The following is a 12,074-nucleotide window of genomic DNA, read 5'->3' as shown; positions in this document are numbered from 1 at the left end:
GGAAGGAAGGAAGGAAGGAAGGAAGGAAGGAAGGAAGGAAGGAAGGAAGGAAGGAAGGAAGGAAGGAAGGAAAACCTAGCCAATAGCATAAAGGTTAGCAACTGACCTGTCATTTTTACCTGCTGGGAGAGGGAAAATCAGATTTTCTCAATGTAGTGACAGTGAGTATGTCAACAATATCCAGGCAAGCCTCATGTTCAGGAGTAGTTGACAAACATATAAAGACTCTACAGTTCTTTGAGTGTTTGTGATGGTTATATATCGTTTGGTGTTTTTTTTAAATTGATTTTTGGTAGGTTTTGTTGTTTTGAATTTTTGTTAGTTTTTATGAGAAAGAATTTAAAGTTAGGTGAGTGAAAGGGGGGAACTGGAAGGACTTGAAGTGGTGGAATAATATAATTAAGATATATTTAAATATTAGGGTATAGGGGACTTTCGGGATAGCATTTGAAATGTAAATGAAGAAAATACCTCATAAAAATTTGGAAAAATTAATAAAAAAAGAAAATCCAATCAATAAATGGGAAAATTGTTTTAAATAATAAAAAGCATAATAGAAATAGAAATAAACTTCATGATTTAATTTGCTTTCCATGCAATAATATATGCTTTGGGAATATTTAAATTTACAAGGTATTTTTCAGTGAAATATAAAAACTTATAAATATGAACAATATGAATATTATAAATTAATAAATTATTATATATGTATTTGTAGTAATATAAATTAGATAGAATATTGAGAATTGACATACATACAGCATAATGAATAAATCAACAGATTTAAGACTGTTGGAAATGAAATTTGATTTTATACATGGTTTTCACCAAATCTAGTACATCTATGCTAAATAGTGATAGAAGTTCATATACTGTGTAAAATTTCTATCAATAAGTTATTGTTTAAATGGTAAAACTTTCAAAGTAATACAATTTTATCTGAAGATTCTCTGGGGAGATAACTATTCCAGATAGTATACCCACAATAGACAAAATGACTCTACACAAGTTTGGCTTATGTTGCGAGCTGGGCAGTGGCTTGGGAGGAACAGTACAACTGAAATGGCAGCTCGAGCTGAAAGAGAGGAACTAGACAGACGGAAGAAAGAACGGAGCCAAGTCAAAGCAGATTCTGATCAAAGCTTAATTTTACTATTCCGACATGCAGTTATGAAGGAGGGGAAGGGGCCTGATTCCCGCCAAATAATCTTGGGGTCCAGTAGCAGGGTGACCACGTGTATGGCTCCAGAACAGCAAAGCGGCAGGCTCCAGCAGTGGGCGTGGCAGAACGTTTGAGCAGCAAGCTCCACCCTGATGTAAACAATGAAACCTGATCAAGCAGGTTTCAGGCTAGGGAGGGGAGGCTACAGGCTTAGTCATCCAATGAGCCAAATTCAGGTTTCCTACAAGAATATGGACAAATTAGTAGCAGCTATATTACTGAGGAAAATGCCTTCCAATTCTAACAATAATCTCAACTTCTTATATATGGGGCCTCATGGAGGGGCATCGACTGAAAACATCCTTATCCTTCATTATTAAATATGAATGGATCCAATATTTTGAAGGCCTTTTGTGGTATACCACAGATTGTAACAGTCCAAGAACCAATGACCATGTCGTGCACAAATAGCACCATTCGATCATACTCTACATCTTCTTTATATTCTTATGTTCTTCCTTCCACCCCTTTTGTGATGTTCCCTAATCTCTGGAGTGGTATTGATATTGGCTTATTTAAGACTGGTCCCTTAAAAATCAATTATTCTAAGCTCTTTCCCTAGGTTTGAGACTCCAGACTAACTATAGCCCGCTGCTATAAAGCTGTAAAGGGTAACTTCCTCAGCCATCATGAGTATAAAAATAAGTATTGGGTAAGGGACATCTAGATTATCCCATGTCTGGTGGTTCACCTAATTTAATAGTCCATTAAGTAATTGACTGTTATTCAACTGTTAACTGAAATCAAGATATTCACAGATAAAAGGGTAGATTTGGAAAAATCATCCTAAGTGATGTATCTCCATCTCAGAAAACCAAATATGATATATATTCACTTATATATGGATATCAGTGGTTAGATCATTTATAACCAATCCACAAATTATAAAAAATCCATAAGCCCACAAAAGTTTTGAGTAAGGAACTGTGGGAGTACAGAAATATCTTGTTAGGAAGTTCATAGAATAGATAATTATGAATAGATGGGAGAACCTGGAACAGAAGAATCAAGGTAGAAGGGAGAGGAGTTCAAATGAAGGGATACAGGGACAGACAACTAAAATTAAGGGCCATTTGAAAGGTAATATAAAAACCTAATACAGTAAAAAATATCCAAAAGTATACATATACAGATGTGATCAAAAGAAAATTAACACATTAGCAAGACAGACCCCATGGGAATCCCCAAACAAGCCAAGATGTTATCCAGACAATAGGTTGCAATGTATAAACTGACACCAAGGACTTCTGCTAAAGACAAGACCTGGACAATTCATTGAACGTGAAGAAGTAGAACTGGTTTCTACATAGAACATTTATACCCATGTTTTAATGTCTTTGGTATATGAAGATATTCTGCAGGGTACTATAATAGAAATGTAATCACAAAGCAAGCCAGAAATGCTTTGATCTAAAATGGTTTACTGTATAATAGACATGCTAGGGTAATGATGGTATGAAGCTTATAGGAGAAACAAAAACCTTAGAAGATCAAGAACCTGAGAACAGATATTCCATATAAATAGGTTAAAACCAAATATTTTCCCCCAAATAATGTAGCAATAAAATGGTCCTTGTGACATGCTTCAATATTTATAGATAAGTGCCTAGTTCAGTCATTATCAGAGAAGCTTCCTCTAGCAACAGATAGGGGACATATAGAGCCCCACAGTAGGACATTTATCACAGAGGGAGAGACTTTGGAACACACTGCTCTACAGAGGATGTCTTCATCAAATTCCTTCCCTAGGGTCTCAGAGAATCCTACTCTTATCCTGTGGAAAAGGATGCAGGAAGAATGTAAGAGTCAGAGAGTAAAGAGGAAAGGGTCCTCTAAATCAACATAATCAAAGCTCATTTATATTCAAAGAAACTGAGGGAGCTTGCATGGGCCCTGCAGGAGTCTGCACAAGATCTCTGTGCATGTATTATGGTTTCCAGTTTAGTGTTCTTATGGGATTCATTAGTGTGCAAACTGGTACGTGGGTCACTGATTCTTGTGCTTTCTTTTGGGCTCTTTACTTTCTACTTTTCCCTATCCTGATGTGTTAGTTTTGCTTTATTTTATTAATTATAGTATATTATATTACACGTTACTATCCCTTAGAAGCTTGTTTGTTTTCTAATTGAAGAAAGAAACATTCAGATCTTCATAGGAGGGGGAGAGGAAAGGTACCGGAAAGAGTAGAGGGAAAATATAATTAGGATATATTTTGTTGGGAAAAACTTTCTCAATAAAAGAAAAAAGCAGATTTATAGAAAAAATCTTTGGAAGTCAATTTGATAAGCATACTTTACTTATTTCATAAAATAGTAGTGTGTCTCCTATGAGATGGTCAGTTCTGGAGTTCTCCTTAACACACATGTATTTATGTGCATTTTCAGTTCTTAATACTAAAATCTGTGCAAAAGTTTTAAATGCACACATTTGGATATAAAAATGTGTAAAAGCTCACAATGAATGGCATCAGCGATGACTCTGTTATCTTCCTCTTCACTGAGAGTTTACTAGTCAGTGATGAAGAGCTGGTATACTGTTATTATAGCACACTATTGGAGCTGGGAATGCCTCGGACAGGACTTGAGTATATTCTCACTTTCTGTTTTCTGGAGCTGAGTTAACATAAACAGCAGAAGATATTTTTAAAAAACAAACAAACAGTAGCAAGTTTCCCCAATAGTGCCCATGTTCTCTCCAGCCATGGGCTTTTTATTAGATTTGTGTATCTGACAGGAATTCTTTCTCTGTGGGGTAGACCTAAAAATCCAACCAGCAAGTATTCATAGCATCTATGTCACTATTTCACTATTGGACACATTTGCCTTAGACATATTGATATTTTTTGTAAATAATGTCTGCAATGAAGAAAGATTTTTGGCAACATGTCTCCATCATTAGCCAACATAGTGCCTCCCAGAACTATGAAAGTTGGCCAGTCAGAAGGAAGTTCCCAGTTCAAATTCAGCTTGAGTTTTTCATATTCATTTCCAAAGGAGATTGTGTCTTCAGCAATATTTTGTTAACATCTAGCTCTGGTGGGCAAACATCACCAGTAAAGATGAGCTGTATTGATTAAAGGGAGGTAGCTCAGGCATTGGATTTTGATGTTTGTTTAGTAAACTTCTAGTATCTTTCTCCACTCACTCAGGGTAGATTTGATCAAATACTTTAATCATAATTTTAGAATTTACAGATAAAGGCTGTGGAAAGAATTTTCTCATCCGTCTTACTGAGTATCACCTTCATCTTGTGCAACGTAAAGTCACTGAAAATTTCATAATTGTATCTGGCCCATAACACTTTGCAAACTGATTTTCACCCTTGATTCTTTACAAGTACCTACCTACATTCATAAATATGTGAAACAGTTGGAAATCTTGCTACCTTCAGTTTTGAGTGTTATGAAGGAGGACCCTTGCCTGCTTTATTTATTTATTTATTTATTTATTTATTTATTTACTCCCAATTAGCACCGTCTTATCTATCCCAGTGAATAGGGAATCAAAAACTGCTACTCTTGTGTCCAGTATACTCACTGTTGAGTAGAGAGGGAGGTAAAAGTTGACTAAATAATTGGAGAAAAGAAATTCATAAAATGCAAAAATCAGTAAAAATTATCCATGATCCTCTGACCTCTGTAGAGTGTTTTAGTATTTGTTTTTCTTGTCATGTTTTTAAAACTCCGAGATCATATTGCTTATAAACCTTTCTATGTGACTTTACTCCCAGGATCAGATGACTATTCCTCAACACCAGTAAATATCCTTTTGCTGCTTTTGTACATCACAGGAGTAGCCAACAGCTTCTTTCATTTTTCTGTGACAGTCCTGACAGATATGAATATGTTGTGAAATGGCACAGTCCATGCTCTCATGCACTTGGAGAACTCTGATTACCCGTAAGAGACTATAACAGGATTAGGTCCATCAGTGTTCTCAAAGGAACTGCCTCTTAAAGAAAAGACTCTGAGCCAGCTGAATATGTGCCTACCTAGCTACTAAGAAGTCAGGCCACAGGCAGCACATAGGTTTTCTTTGAGCTGAGCTGATAATAGTTTCCAGTGTGGTACCTAGGCTTCACATCATTTCTCTTAGCAAATGACAGTGCATTTCATTGCGTAACTTTTGCTGTAGTTGGAACAAACTGCTTTTTAATGAGTCAGCAACTTTAATATCTGCTTCCCCGCAGAACTGAAATCATGGATTAGTTCACAAAGAAGGTATTCTAGAATTCAATAAATATAGTAGCTTAAGCAACATATTATTTACCCTATGGGCAGCTAGCTAAATTTGTATATACAGGTGCAAAGCTACATGGTTCGTGTCTTCAAAAATTTAATGCCCTAATCAAAGTTGTCTGTTCCATCTGTCTACATTTTTCTGATAGTCACAGTGAAGGAGGTAGGGAGGGACAGCATGATCCTGGTCTTTTATTTTGTTTTGAGTTTCCCTTTGTTGCTGCTTTGCTCTCCTATGCTGCAGAGTTATGCTGACAGAATCAGTTTTTATTACTTTTGTTTATATTCTGGCAAAGCTGTGTAAGCAGAGACTACCATTCGGATTTCATCCAGGCAAGTTTTATCAGCCTTTCTTTACAATTTTTCTTTGCCACATCACTGACAAATTTTGTTTCATCAAAACTAAACTAAAAGAAAATAGAAAAGAAAATAAAGAAAAAATGCTGTTCAGCACCTGGGTCTCTTATCTGTGATTCATATTTGAAAGAAATTTTAAACCAAGTAACAAGAAAAAGAATCAGAGGCCAGCTGTCAAGCTACACTTGAAGATCCTGGTGATGAAAAGTGAATTTTGAGAATTTAACCTGCACACCAAGAGCATCAGGAGCTAGGGAGGCTTTATTTGTAATAAAGATAAAATCCTATTATAAACAACTCTAGAGATCGCCTAAGTTGTTCCATGTCACTGAAATATCACTAGAAGTAATAATACAAGTCCATAAATCATATTGCAGCCAGCACTAATAGAATTGGATGCCAACTCTGTGTAGTTATCTTGACAGTGAATTAACACAAGAAACTTAAGCAAAACCCTTAAGAAGAAAAGCATCCAACATGTGGACCCTGAATCCTGTTCTGCCCAACCTTTTCCTTCATGACTGATAATAATAGGGATTACTCAATTTGAACAACTGCTTGGGGTTGAGCTTAGTGGACCATGTTGGGAGGAAATACATGGATCTTCCAGAGGAAATGAAGAAAAAGCACATAAATACAAAATTTCTCTATCCTTTTCTTGAAGTATCAAACTACTGAATGAAGACATTGTGAACTATAGATAGAAAAGCTGTCTATCATTTAGAAAGGAAATTAGATAATACCTAGACTATTCTTTTAAAAGAATCAATGTAATTAGTTTGACAAAACAGTTGTTTTCATAGGCTAGTGCCTAAGTCTGTTTTGGCTACATAAAAAGAATTTTGTGAGGCTATTATGTAACTTGGATTTTTACCCGTATTTGCTCTAGTCTTCCCTGAAAGGAATAGAAAAGAAAAGGAAGGAAAAGAAAAGAAGAGAAGAGAAGAGAAGAGAAGAGAAGAGAAGAGAAGAGAAGAGAAGAGAAGAGAAGAGAAGAGAAGAGAAGAGAAAAGAAAAGAGAAAAGGAAAGAAAAGAAAAAAAGGGACTGCTTTCTTATTTTCCAGAGCCTTATCGAGAAAGTATACTTTGTTGTTAAGTATACTTTCAAATCCATTGCTCTATTCTTTTCTTCATAATTTATGCAGAAGCCATACTAACTTTCACTATGCCATTGCAGTATGTTGGAGAGAAGACAAAGATAGGTGTTTTATGATCTTTTCTCCTTTTACCAATATATTCATCCTTTTCTTAATATACTTCTTATGCAGTATAATAATAATGGCCTGTCTTCCCTGAAACTGTGTGATCCTTGTGAGTACAGTACATGGAAGAATTTATTGTGTGTCTAATTAGTAAGAGAAGATTCTCTATCCTTAGTCACCTCAGTTCTGTTGTGTACTTCTCAGGCTGTGAGGCTAAAGAGATCAATGCGCTTCATTAAAAAGAAATATAAGGAGTCTAGGTTTTTGGAATTTGTGTTGCATTTAACATATTCCAAGTGTTATTCATACATAATCTTACGTATGGGTTAATGAAAGCTCTGTGGAATAAGGATTATTTATAAACATTATTTATAAACATAGCCATGTTTATAAAAGGACAATTGGGAACCCAAACATTATGTGATTGCCAAGTCTGACAAATACAAGCAGCTTTATTGGTAGGTAAGCAGGAAGGGAGTTCAGTGTTTTCATCCTCTAGCACACTTTTTTTTATTAGATATTTTCTTTATTTACATTTTAAATGTTATCGCCTCTCCTGGTTTCCCCTCTGGAAATCCCCTCTCCCCTCCCCCCTCTCCCTGCTTTCCAAACTTCCCACTCCCATTTCCTGGCCCTGGCATTCCCTTAAGCTGTGGCATAGAACCTTCACAGGACCAAGGGCCTCTCCTCCCATTGATGTCTGACTAGGCCACCCTCTGCTACATATGCAGCTAGAACCATGAGTCCCATCATGTGTTTTCTTTGATTGGTGGTTGAGTCCCAGGGAGATATGGGGGCACTGGTTAGTTCTTGTTGTTCCTCCTATATGGTTGCAGATCCCTTCAGCTCCTTGGGTACTTTCTCTAGCTCCTTCATTGGGGACCCTGTGCTCCATCCAATAGATGGTTGTGAGCATCCACTTCTGTATTTGCCAGGCACTGGCAGAGCCTTTCAGGAGACAACTTTATCAGGAATGACCATCCAGAGACTGCCCCACCTAGGGATCCATCCCATAAACAACCACCAAACCCAGACACTATTGTAGATGCCAACAAGTGCTCTCTGATAGGAGCCTGGAAAAGCTGTCTCTAGCACACTTTCTAGTATGGCAATTATTCAAGGTCCTTTAGTTAGTGTGTGAACAAGATATTTGTTTGTTTGTTTGTTTGTTTGTTTTTATAAAAGATGTTTCAGGGAGTTCCAGGTATGGTATATCTAGATAATAGTGATTCAAGAAGCAGAAGTTTACTGAACAAAATACCTGTCCCTGGTGTGCAATACTTGTTCAGGTGTTGTGAACATCATGAGCTATTATGCTACCCCAAGGCAAGATGTACTCACTGGCAGAATAGGACAAGAATGTTATGGATACAACCAACTGCTGTCTTATTAGATTTGAAGCAATCTTTGCAGAAGGAATTTCATGTCTGCTACTGTTAAAATTTTTGTCAAAAACTTGTAGCTGGTAAGATTATAGGACCTAAGATGGATGATGGTCCTAAGATTACATGACACAAAACTGTGTTCTAAACATCTTCATGCAGACAAATGCTACCTTTACCCTTAAACAGAGGTATTTCTCTTAACATTGAAAGTCACTGAATTCAAAGACACTTGAATGCTCAAGGTACTAAGGGTACTAAAGGCTAATAGAATACTCCACAGGAAACAAGACATTTATAACTTCTTTTCTAAGTCTCAGAGAGTATTACAGAGGAAGGGAATAAACGGGTTTAAAAGGAAGAGGGGATCAAAATATTAGCTGTGGTCATGGCAGTTACTGTTGTAATTGAATGCAGAACACCCAATGGTTGCCTGCCCCCAAACCTGAATCAATTAGTACATATCAAAAGTCAGCTGTGTAAAGAAGAGGTGCTCAAGGGGTCCTGCTGAATTGATGGCTACTGACAGATTCTAGGGGAGGGAGGGAATATCATTATTTTCAAATTTGTTCCACAAGCCAGCACACCAGGCATCTCTGGGCAGCATCATATCTTTGGTCATACAGAAGTTCCTCGTTCACCTTGGTGACAAAATAAAGCATAAAGACATAAGAAAGGCCTGTAAGAAAGAGGAAGATGCTGGTAAAAGTGACAAAGAGAAAAAAGAGTTGGAATAAGAATAATTATAATGCATCACATACACATATGAAATTGCCCAAAATAAATGAATAAAAAAATCATGTCTGGCAGATCTGAAGAATTAATGTAAAGATGGTGGCCTTTTCTTCTTTTGTGTTGACTTGATGTCTCAACCATCATCCACAGGGTTGACTACTTTTTAATCATTCTCACCATGAACACAATCAGATTTCAATCTATTCTCTTCTCTTACCAGTTTTGTGCACTGTGTGCTACATCTCACTGCTTCCCCTGTTTTCCATTTTAATTAAGATATTGCCTTGGAATGTGCTTTTCATATCAATATTGTGCTTCAATGGCTTGAGTCTGAAACATCCCCTAAGGCTCCAGCTTTGAATATTTGTGTGTAAGGTGTCAGGATTGGATACGCTGTACACATTTTAGGAGTTGGGATCTAGATGAAATTGAGTCCACTAGTTCAACTCTGGATACAAAAGTCTTGATAAGTTAAGTATGGCCACTTACTATCATTGTCATGAATTCTACCATCCTTTCACTTTTATGAGGGGTTGAAACAATGAGCCAAATAATTCTTCTTCGCTTGAGTTATTTATACCAGGTATTTCCATCACACTGATGTGAAAATGCTAGTACACCTGATCTGAAAACCAAAATGAGAAGAATGTTTCCAGTAGGCTTTTTTCCTGTGTGTCCTGAGATGTCTTAGTACCCTAATGACAGTCACTCAAACATGTCAGAATCTGTCCCTGGGCTGTTTCTTTAGATGGGTAAAAGGATTTAAAGCCTCTAGAGAACAGAATATTATTACGGATTATTCAAATAGACCAGGATTTCCTCATGATTTTTGCAGGTAGGAGGCAATGAATTTTAAGGTTGTGGGAGAGAAATACCCATGTTAATATATAAGGTTGGGAGTGGAGGATCTTAAGAACTCAGGTTTTCTCTGAGCCATAAAAAGAGATAAGTGACTTCTTATTCTCCTCATGCTTCTATCACAAAACACACGGTATAGGTGATTTGTAATGGACAGACGTGTTCCAGGCACCAACATCTAGTGAATGCTTTCTTGCTATATCCTTCTATGACAGAAAATTGAGAGGGCCAAATACTATGTCCTCGAAGATACAAGAACAGAAAAGTATAGGTAGCCATACCTCTTTCCTCATCCATAGGGAAAGGTCTTCAGGACCAAACATCCCTACAAGATTCCATTTCTTGCATCGATCAAATGAGAAGTCTGATGTGTTTTACAGAGATTCTCAACATTATAAATAAATTCTGTCTTAGAGACTTTTGAAGGAAAGAGTCTGATTAACACTTACATTTGGGTTTCTAACCTGCATAACCACAGAAGAATGAAATTATGTTAAAAATAATTCATGGAGTTTGACAGATGACTCAGGGAGCAACCATACCTGTTGTGTAAATCAGGACAAGATTTATATCCTCCAACACTCACACAAAATGCTGCATAAGCCAAGCAAGGTGGGAGTGGAGAAAGGAGGACTTGTCAGGTTTGAAGGCTTCAAGCGTATATACAAGTTAGTGAGGCCTTGTCTCATAGAATTACAGTGATAAGGGATAGAGTAGGTACACTCAGCATCATTTACTGCCCTCCATGTTCATGTACATACATGTGTAACCATACCTGAATGTGCATTCAACACCCACAACCACACCCTCACCCAGAGAGAGAGAGACAGACACAGAGAGACAGAGTCAGAGAGACAGAGACAGAAAGGCAAGCAAAAAGGCAGAGACACGCGGTGACAGAGAGACACAGAGATGTTTGTCTTCTTTTCCATATCAATAGGGAAGCATGTAATCACAGCCAAACTAAATTTTCACCTGCTCTGAAAAGAGAGAACCTTGCCAATGCACCACATGATCATAAGTATTCAATCACCTAAAGTCATTAGTAATGGTTTCAGGAACAAAGCAGAAGTGGGGCTCTTCACTTGCTTTGTTAATGCATCTGATACTGTGAGATTCTTCTACTTATCTCTCTGTAAAGACTAAAGCAGCAGGATGGTGTATCTTATACATTGGCCATCTAGTTTCATTTGTTAAAGCTTGTAAAACGCTGTAGAGATAATAAATGCTAATCTTTATTTAATCAACTAGGCAAGAAGACAATTAACAGAAAGACCAGGAGTGTGCCTTGCAGCTGTGTCTGATGGAGTTCTTATAGCAAAACCCAACAGAGACCTATATTTAAAGTACAATTTCCATAATCTTTCCTATCAAGTGATAAATTGAGGCTTAAGGATTCCAATTCCTTGTTTATCTCTACTGCTTAAATTCAATTGCTTTAATTAAAATTGCATTGAGAATTTAGAATTGCATTTTCCAATTTAGACTTCCAAAGGCCACTGGGGTTTGTTCCATTACACCCTTTTCATGTTGTAACATTTAAAGAATTATCACTTAATTTTCTCAACAGTAAAGGGAAAATTTTCTCCTTAAATTAATAGTTATTGTTCCAACCAACAAGCCACAAGTACACCTCATAGTTTACAGTGCTAAGTTAGTGTTAGGGAGAATCTTCAACCATTCAGACTTTAAAATTTGCTTTAATTTTCCTTTTCAGGCATGCATCGAGGAGAAATTGTTGGAACATTTCTGTAATCCTATACATTAGGGAAACTGAAATAGGATCACAAATCCAAGACCACTTAGGGTGCACAGTATGTTCAAGGCTAAACTGATTACTGTAGCTTGATACTGTTTCAAAACCAAATTTAAGGGGGAAAATTGGATGCAATTCAGAAATAAATAGCTTGTTTGGCAGGAAATGGGCTTAATCTTCAGTAAGGAAAATAAAAATATAGAGGAAGAGATACTGAGTTTGCAATAAAATGTCCATATCAATCACTGGAGCGTAGTGATGATAAGGTTATACTGAATACCTAGATCACCCTATTATGCATTAAAGTATGTAAGGGGTATCTCT

Source organism: Mus caroli, chromosome 4 (genome assembly GCF_900094665.2).
Source record: "Mus caroli chromosome 4, CAROLI_EIJ_v1.1, whole genome shotgun sequence".
NCBI lineage: Eukaryota > Metazoa > Chordata > Mammalia > Rodentia > Muridae > Mus > Mus caroli.
The sequence above is the reverse complement of the archived record's forward strand: the minus strand, read 5'-3'. Positions refer to the sequence as shown.